The sequence below is a fragment of the Mixophyes fleayi genome, chromosome 5 (assembly GCF_038048845.1).
Source record: "Mixophyes fleayi isolate aMixFle1 chromosome 5, aMixFle1.hap1, whole genome shotgun sequence".
In the NCBI taxonomy this organism is placed as follows: Eukaryota; Metazoa; Chordata; class Amphibia; order Anura; family Limnodynastidae; genus Mixophyes; species Mixophyes fleayi.
Genome location: NC_134406.1, coordinates 11,337,231 through 11,346,271, shown reverse-complemented (window position 1 = coordinate 11,346,271; position 9,041 = coordinate 11,337,231). Strand labels below are relative to the sequence as shown.

The following is a 9,041-nucleotide window of genomic DNA, read 5'->3' as shown; positions in this document are numbered from 1 at the left end:
TATCTTTGTATCTATTTTGTGTGATGAGATATTTAGATGACCATGAGATTCTAGGGAAAGAGAGGGCCGTATGGTCACTGCAGAAGAATACATTCAGCAGGATGCCTCTTGTACCTTTCAGGTGAACCTTATACAGGAAAGATCATTTTTACATTTATTATTTAATTTTATTTAGAAAGTGTTGACATGACACACAGCGCTGTACATTGAGGGGATTATGACACAAACAAATTACATACAATGACATGAAATAAAAGGTAACGATGGCCTAGACAAAATGAGCTTACAATCTAAGAGGCGTGGGGAACACGTGATGCTTAAGCAAGTGGAATAACAATTGTAGCAGCTTGGCAGGAACATGTGAGCTTACAAGGCAGCAGCATAACCAATAAGTAAGCAGTTCTTGGTGGATAGCATGTCTGTGCAGCTACCTTGGTGCGTCATGAATGCATCAATACGGTAAAAACATTAAAATATAACATTGTAACACTCGTAATTAATACAATCTTGATATCCTCTTACTCTTAAATTTATTTAAATAAGACATTAATGAGGCCAAACTGAGCAGCATTTTAGGAGAAACAGGAAAAGTTTAAATTAATGAAGGGAATGATTATAAAATGATGGTGGGATGGACTTTGATGTAACACTTACACTCTTTCTACCATGCGCAGGTCCAGTTGTACATGAAACCTGCAAAAGGTCAAAAAAAACTCTCTAAGGTAAGTGGCAATTAGGTACATTTGCGCTAATAGAAATGTACTGTGTGGCTACATCTTTTGTGGTTCATCAAAGATCTTTAATCATTTTTTTCACAAGTATCTCTCAGACACAGCAGTAGTTTTGTCCAGCATTACAGGCTCAATATAAAATAACATCTATTATTTTTGCTAATAAGCAATAAGTCAAAATATTGTTCATTTACAAGGTCTACATGTTTTGAATAATATTCACAAAATACAGTGAAAATGATAAACATAAAAATATGATTTTGTCACAATGGCTATGTACAATTTACAAACATATATCTATATTTTCATATCAATGACCTTCAGTGTCCTGTTTGCAAAGTTTAATATGATTTATTAAACAGATAGTTACCTGGAACTACCTCCTCTGCCTTTGATATCACATAGCAGATGCTGTCAGATTACAGTCTAGGAAATACACACAGCCACATGAGCAATATGACATTGAACGATAGGTGTGAAAACACTAAGTATGAGAGTAGAGAGTCTTTCTGTCCACCATCTGCCCTTGTCTCAGAATAACCCTTTGCAATGTAGAAAAATGCACAGATAGTAAACAAATGTGTCCTTCTTGGAGGCCATAAGAGAAAGATAACAGCTCCGACACAGAGAGCTAAAAAAAACAAGGCTCTGCACAAAACAAATGAATTGCAAGGAATACTGACAACACAATACCTACAACTTCTGTGTCATCAGTGTCCACAGGAAATAAATTGTGTTAACAAAAACAAACACTCTCTAAGTAATGATACTGGACTAATCAAGGTAATGAGCTGATGTTGCTGCAGGAGAGAGGCCTGGCATCTGGACATGAAGGATGAATGAAAGAACATGCAAAGCCTGCTGAGGTAAGAACAATCAATCGCATGTGTATTGGAGAAATTATAAAGCGCCTCTAATACTGACACAAAATCAATGTGTGTTGCTATACTTATAGTGTAGAGAAAGACCCAAAAATATATGTACTACAAAAGGCGCTATTTGTTAACATGGTGGAGATAACATAAATGCGCTGGAACCCAGTCAATCAGAGCCAATTGCTAGACAGGTCAAAGCTAAAACCGTATGTTATTAAAAGACAATTTCACTGCTCAGAAAGTTTTTCTGCTCTGTGGTCAGCATTGCACATTAAGACCTCCTTTTTGAAGGTGCAACTTTATCGGAGGTCACCCTCCCCCGCCCCCTCAGCACAGAGAAAGGGTGTCCTTAAACAATTTGATTACAACTATGCTTCACAGTACTATGAGTACCTTTCTATAACCATCACATAAACAGTTTAAGTAATACAGTTGTAGACTATAATATCATAAAGAACATTAATTTCACATAATATACCATAATGATGTCACAGCCTATGAATCCCCTTTATTGAAGTCCCTCCTCAGCAGAGAGAATTAGCATAGATGCTTTCACCGGCCAGACTTTTGCAAATGTGCATGTTAGATCTGGACAGGAGGCACTTTCATTGTAATGGAGGCACACAATTATAATGACAGTCTTATAACTTCTGTACAGCTATCAAAAAAAGCAGTTACTGTTTCAGGTATGTCCTGGAAGGTTGGGTGAAGTGCTCCATTTCCAAATGTTTCTGTAAATCTAGTTTATAGCTTTTTAAATGTAGGATATACTGTGTAGTGTGTGAAAATACAAGTCAGTTTGATTACACAGACCTGTTTCCTGTTGTGTAGATAGTTGTCAGCTCCAATCTGACTCACTGGTATCAGTTCTTGTCTTCAAGTCTTTACAAATACAGGGTTCTGGCTGGTAACACACATCAGCCCTCTGCAGCAGTCTATCTCTCACTTTTCCTCACAGCAGCATAGCAACAAAAAACCTGTCTCTTTTCACAAAATGTCCCCTCTGACTTCACTCACTCTGAGGCTCTTCCTCTCAACAGTCTCTGTCACTAAACTCTGGTACTTTTCAACAAAATTGGCTTTCCCTGGGTGCTAGTGCCTCACAGTTTCTGGGTATAACATGTCTCCTGACTGGAATCTTGCAAGTCCTCACGCAATAGTGAGTAATAAAAGTCTACATAATATAGTCAGTTCAAGCAGAAGAAGCAGTAATATAACTTAGTAACTTCAACACGCAAGTAATACAATAGAAAACTGTTTACTCACTATAACGGGCGGGTAACACACCTTTGTTACATCTTACTGACCGACTAGCTCGGTTACATTACTCTCGAAGAGGATAGGAATAGGACCATTGGTGGTGTCTAGCTTGGCCTCCACATATGTTACTGACCCTGGAGCTGTTATACTGTCTACTCCAGTGGCAATTGGCCCACACATAAAAGTGATTAAGTAAATAGGGTAATTAAAGGGATTACTCAGTGGTCCCCAGCCCTCTGCCGTGGTTGAATCTTCTGCCAATGGTTTCGAAATCACAGCAGTACATGACTTGATCTGATCTCTAGGCACGACACTCAGCTTCCCGTCACCCTCTCGTAGGATTCGGTAGGTGTGGACTTCTGAAGTTGGAATACTGATTACTTCATAAAGAACGCCTTTTGACATATCATCCAATTTACTCTGGCAATGGTTCTTTTTCTTCCACATTTAGTTTCCAACATGTAAGGGTGTAGCTTTTGAGCTGATGTTGTAGTTAGAGTTACAGCAGCACTAGCTTTACGGTAACTGTTGACTGTGTGTTTCATCTCCCTGAGTTTCTTTGTCATTTTCGTTTCCCTATTTTCTGGGTTGCCTCTGATGAGGTTGTCCTCTGTGGATACTTGACCTGTAATTTCTATACATGTTCTTTTGCACTGGTCTACCTTGTTCTCCAGCACCATGACCTACTGCTCTCTCTGGCACACTTTCAATTTGTTCTGGCTTTTCTCTATCGGTTTTGCTGTGTTGGTAGTATTGCTGACAGTTTCGTGGAGGACCTCTGCAGTATGGATAGTGCCTATTACGACTTCGAACCATTGAATTTTTTGCTGCCTTGAATGGGAGCACCACCAGGGCCAGTTACATTAGTTGCGTTTGCAACTTTCCTCACTTCTTTCACATCAAACTCTACAGTCTCTCCATCTCCCACACTGCGAAGATACTTCCATGGGTTGTTCTTCTTAATGGCGATCTGTTGTACAAAGACGTCTTCCTTGGTGTCATTCCTGCTTATAAATCCATATTCCTTACGCTCTCTTGAGGGCTTCTATTAACTCTTCTGGACAATTTGGAAGAACGTTCATTCCAATGATTACTAGAGGTACACCATTTTCCTGGACACTAGTGATAACAAATCACTGCTGGAGTAAAGTGCTCTTCTCTATCTGCATGTCGGTCTTCCAGTAGCCACAATGTGTGACCATTACTAGCCAGTAAGTATGGCCAAGTGATAGGTGTAGACATAATTTCTTGCTTCTCCTAATGGTGTAGAAACTCAGACAGTTGTATTGTTCTCACCAGGGAGCATGTGTCCAACAATGTTGACTGTTCTATTCCGTTTATCTGGAACATCAGGTAAGTGCATTCATCTGCATAACAAGGCCACCCATCCTGTGCAGATGGACCTATTATTGTAGTTCCTCCTGAGGATTGGTCCTCCTCCTCGGGGTCTCGTCTTTTAAATGCTCACTTGGTTGGCAATTTCATTCTATATGCCCACTCTGCTTAAACCGCCGACAAATTGGCCTTCCTTGGGCATCAAACTGGTTGGTTGATCACCTTCTATGCTCTCGAGGGTCATCCCATTGAGGCGTTTTTCCTCTCCCCAATCAGGGCACCACTCTTGGCTTGGTTTCGCCTGAGGTCTCTTAGCTCTCTCCCCATTTCTGTGAGACTATGGGTGAGATCTTTAATCTGGTCTTTCAGTATCCCAATCTGATCCGGACAAGACTGTATCTGCATCTGTTACTCCATCACTTCTCTGGTTGTCGGGAAGTTTTGACTTCCTCCATAGATGATGTCACAAGGGACATTATTTTCCAGGTGTTCCAACTGTGTTTAACATTCTATCCCAAAACTTTGTTTGGTTGACTTCCAGGCAGTGGCGGACTGGGACTAAAAATCAGCCCTGACATTTAAGGTACACAGGCCAACCCTAGTTCCAGCAGGAAAGAAAATCCGGCGCCGGACAGGGAGTGACCTCATTGTGTTGTGGGTGTGGCCAACATGGGGCATTGATACATAAATTATAATAGTACATTACAGTTATCATTTTAGACAAATACACAGGCACTACTGTTAGAAGCACACAGCTTTGCCTTCACAAGCTGTACGTTGTGAAGCGGGACATACCTCCCAACTGTCCTTGCAGTCGGACCAAATCCTGACTAAGGGAGACAGTCACCCAAATTCAGGACTGCCCCACCAGATTCAGGACAGTTGGCAGACTGTCCTGCTCTCTCCTACCTGTCTTGGTCACTTTCATCAATTGTAGAAGCTGGTTTCTTTAGCTCAGTTCATTCTTGTCTTGATACTGGAATATTGGATGCCTTATTTTGAAAAAAAAATGGGTACATGAGATTTAGAATACTCCAACCAGACCCGGTGTTAAAACAATAGCACTCACGTTTTATAATTAGGCCTCCCTCCAGTCCCCACAATAATAATATTCACATTTAATAAATAGACCTATTTCCCCAACATTAAATTAACAGTATACCCATTTACCCAAAACATATTTTCCTCCAAACAATCCCAGCAATAAATTAAATAGCATTAAAGTTTAATAAATATAACCATTTTCCACAACCATCCCCAACAATAATTCATATTCACATTTAATAAATAGCCCTCCTCCCCAAAATCAGCCCCATATTCAACTGATAGCCCTAAAACACTCCAGCATTAAATTAAATGTTCCGTCACCTCACCTTAAATAATTAGCCCCATATATAAAATCGCAGCTGCCTATTTGTTATTTCCATTTGGACTACTGCAGGAAAGATGATTCCCATAGGATATTTAGAGGGGTATACAACAGATGTGGGGATGTTTGTATTTACTGAAAATTTTATGCGGAAAATGCGACTTTCACATTTAGCACAAATTCTGTCATGCCGCATCTAAGCGCTACCACTAGTGGCAGTACTTACATTTGTGTGCTTGTCTTTGAGTTGGATGTACCTCTCTGTCTTTATGTATTACCTAGAATTGTTTTATTACTGGTAATTCCCAATTGTAAATTATATATTATATATAACCATACCTATAGCAACTCAACTGTCTGCTATGGGGCACGGGAAGGTGAGACTTGCCTATGTATCACAGGTGTTGGAACTATTGATCCCTACTAAACATCCCAAAAACATATTACCCAAACATCTCTGTTTTGGAAGGATACTTTCACTTTTTGACCCAAAACCTCTTTGGATAATGACTTCAATTGACTCCAAAAAGTAGCTCTCCACCTATATTCCAAATTACAGCATTATTGTATGATGCTAATAGCTGGGTTTAGTGATGTGTTTTATGCAGATTTTTATGCAGGTGCAGTGAGGTGATTGATATTCAGGATTGCAGATCTTTAGTACTCTCTAATCTTAGCAATAAGTCTGGCCCTGAACACAGGTCTTTAAATTGAAAGACTTCTCTTGAAGCACACATTATTTACCACACTAATAGCCCCACAAACACTATTTTCCACACAGCAACGCTAATAGCCCTATACACGCTATTTTCCACACAGCCACACAGACATATTACACACACACAGACACTTACCTTTTAACATCCAGCAGCAGCACTGTGCATGCTACCTGGCAGACGGAGAATCAGTGACTGCCGCCTATGTGAGCAATCACATGGGAGGGCACCACGTGACAGGTGCCGTCCCATGTGATTGCTCGCGTAGTCGGCAGTCACTGATTCTCCGTCCGCCGAGCAGCGCGCACAGTGCTGCTGCTCGGGCGGATATGCGGACCTGCAGAACGGCCCATCTGGCCATCGGCCCTTCTGGCATTTGCCAGAAGTGCCAGGTGGCCAGTCCGGCCCTGCTTCCAGGATCTTCATGACTGTTTTTTTTAAATTACGGGAATGAACAATCTGGATTCTGGAATCTTCACATCCTTAGCTACATACGCACTGCTTCTCCACATTCTCCCTCAATGAAGAGATGAGTTAGTGTTTCGTCTTCTTGTTGCACTTCACAAGTATCACGGTTTTGAATTGCGTGAAGAGACTCTGATAAGCCCAAGGTGAATTCTCTTAAAGATTCATGGGCTTGCTTCTTCCTTGTGTAAAACAGACTTTTTAAATTTGACATAGTTCGTGAGTCGAAGATGCTAACTAGTTTCTCAAGGATGCTTTTGACTGTTTCTCGATGTCGGTCGGGCCAGGATCTAACTTTCTGCAAGGCAGGATCCTTTATCTACCTGATGAGTATCTCCACCTTCTGAGCTTCGCTGAGCGGATATAATCTAAACATGGACTGTAACTTGAATTTTAATTCTTGGAATTTCCTGGTACCCAGCATACGTGCGTCACCTGAGTAGGTTGGTAACCATGTTGTTCTGAAATAGTATGGCATTGTTATTAGTGACATAAATCATGGATGAATGCCCTTCTCCGTGGCTTGAAATGCAACATAAAACTTACTCTGCTGAATGTCAGAAAACCTAGTCGCACCCAGTATCTAACCGAAAAGTCATGTGTTACAAGTTTTACACACAATACGTGAGAAATAAAAAATTAAGACATATGAAATTTTTTAAATATACTATTGTATTAATCATTATGTATCACTATCAAAACCAGAGATAGCATTATGCATCATAAGGTCATACCTAGGCTAAACAGTGCTGTAAGACAACTTTTGTCTGCAGAAGGCTAACAGAGGGCCGATAATTGACCTTGAGGCATATAAGTGTCCAGGTTGTGGTAGAATAAAAAATTAAGTTAGTTGCCCTGTAATGGTTAATAATGCAATGTTTGTTATTTACAGTTATCAGCCAATCAGAAAGGATTTTGGGAGATTGTCTAAGCTGGGGAAGTTATATAAGCTTAGACATAGGCTGGCAACATTTTCTTTCACTGTAAATTACCCATTCCACTCTGGTCCCTTATTCTTGTTTGTCATGTTGACTTGTGTTTAATCTGTGATTTTATTTCAGATGGGTATAGGTGTGACTGAAAAGTATGCAAATCAGTAACCATAATTGGCACATTCCTCAGAGGGAGGTTCCTTGTTAGTAACACTTCCCCTGGGGAGTTATGAGGCAACGCTTTTTGCGGTCGAGTCCCAGCTACTGAGCCACATAAGGGAGAGTGGGGCTCTGCTGCCTAGAAGTGCCAGAGTATGTATTGTTTGGTTGCCACTTTCATTATTTGGCAACAAGCAATCTAATTATTATAGAAAACCAATCACCACTATTCTTGGTAAATCAAAATTCTGAATTGTCGGGAAAAATAGATTCCTAGTTATGAATGGTGAAAAAAACAACAAAATAAGGTCTCCCACCCTGAAGACCAGGAGTTGCATATGTAATATTATTTGAATATCATTAATATGGTACAGGCATAAATCTAATAGAAACTCCAAGCATTTTAGGTTGCGTGAGGCAGAGTGGTGCCCCTTTTTCCATATGGATGAGTGCAATGAGAAAGTTTGAAGAACCAGATTGCTTAAAAGTGAGTCTTAGGTACCTAGGGAGAAAACCCTTGAACCCAGCTAAACTGAGTACTGTTGAGTGTTCTCAACTGCTGAGATGACTACTTTGGTGCATGCTGCTAAGTATTTATGAGTGTCTGAGTCCTGAGAGGTGGGCTCCAGAATGCAGAGATGGTGATAATGTAGACAGACAGAAAGCTATTAACCTGTGCTTCCTCTATGGCGAGTAACGTAAGATTGTTTGTTCAGTCTGAGATATTCCCTTAAGATTTCACAATGCACTGGCTTATGTTCCGAGTATAGCTGAGGATGGAAGGAGACAAGCCATGAGTATGAGAAAGGTGACATGACTACAACAGCTTTGAGGCAGTAAAGTGAGAGCTAGAAAAGCAGTCCCAATATGTGAGATTGTCAGCTCTTAAGTCAAGTCCTACTGTACTTAATTTAGTTGCATCAAGAGAAATGGTTTGGCCCCATTCCCTAGAACACCGGTAACTGTACACCTATACACTTTTTGGACCTAATTCATCAAGGCACGTATCTGCCATTTTTGATCGTATCATACACATAATCACTCTGCGCATGCCCAGAACCGGACTATCCATCAGTAAACATAGCCATGTCCGATCCTTCTTCAAGTGCAAATGACACTTACTACAGCCTATAATTTCGGGGAGTGAACAGGGCGGTGAAGGGGCTCGTTACAGTAGTCGATATACAGTAAGGACATGC

The 9,041-nt window shown here is 40.6% G+C and overlaps 1 pseudogene; it reads right to left on the bottom strand.

The window, feature by feature from the left end:
- Positions 1-3,382: 3,382 nt before the first annotated feature.
- LOC142157966 (B box-binding protein-like) lies at positions 3,383-6,965 on the bottom strand (annotated as a pseudogene).
- Positions 6,966-9,041: the final 2,076 nt, after the last annotated feature.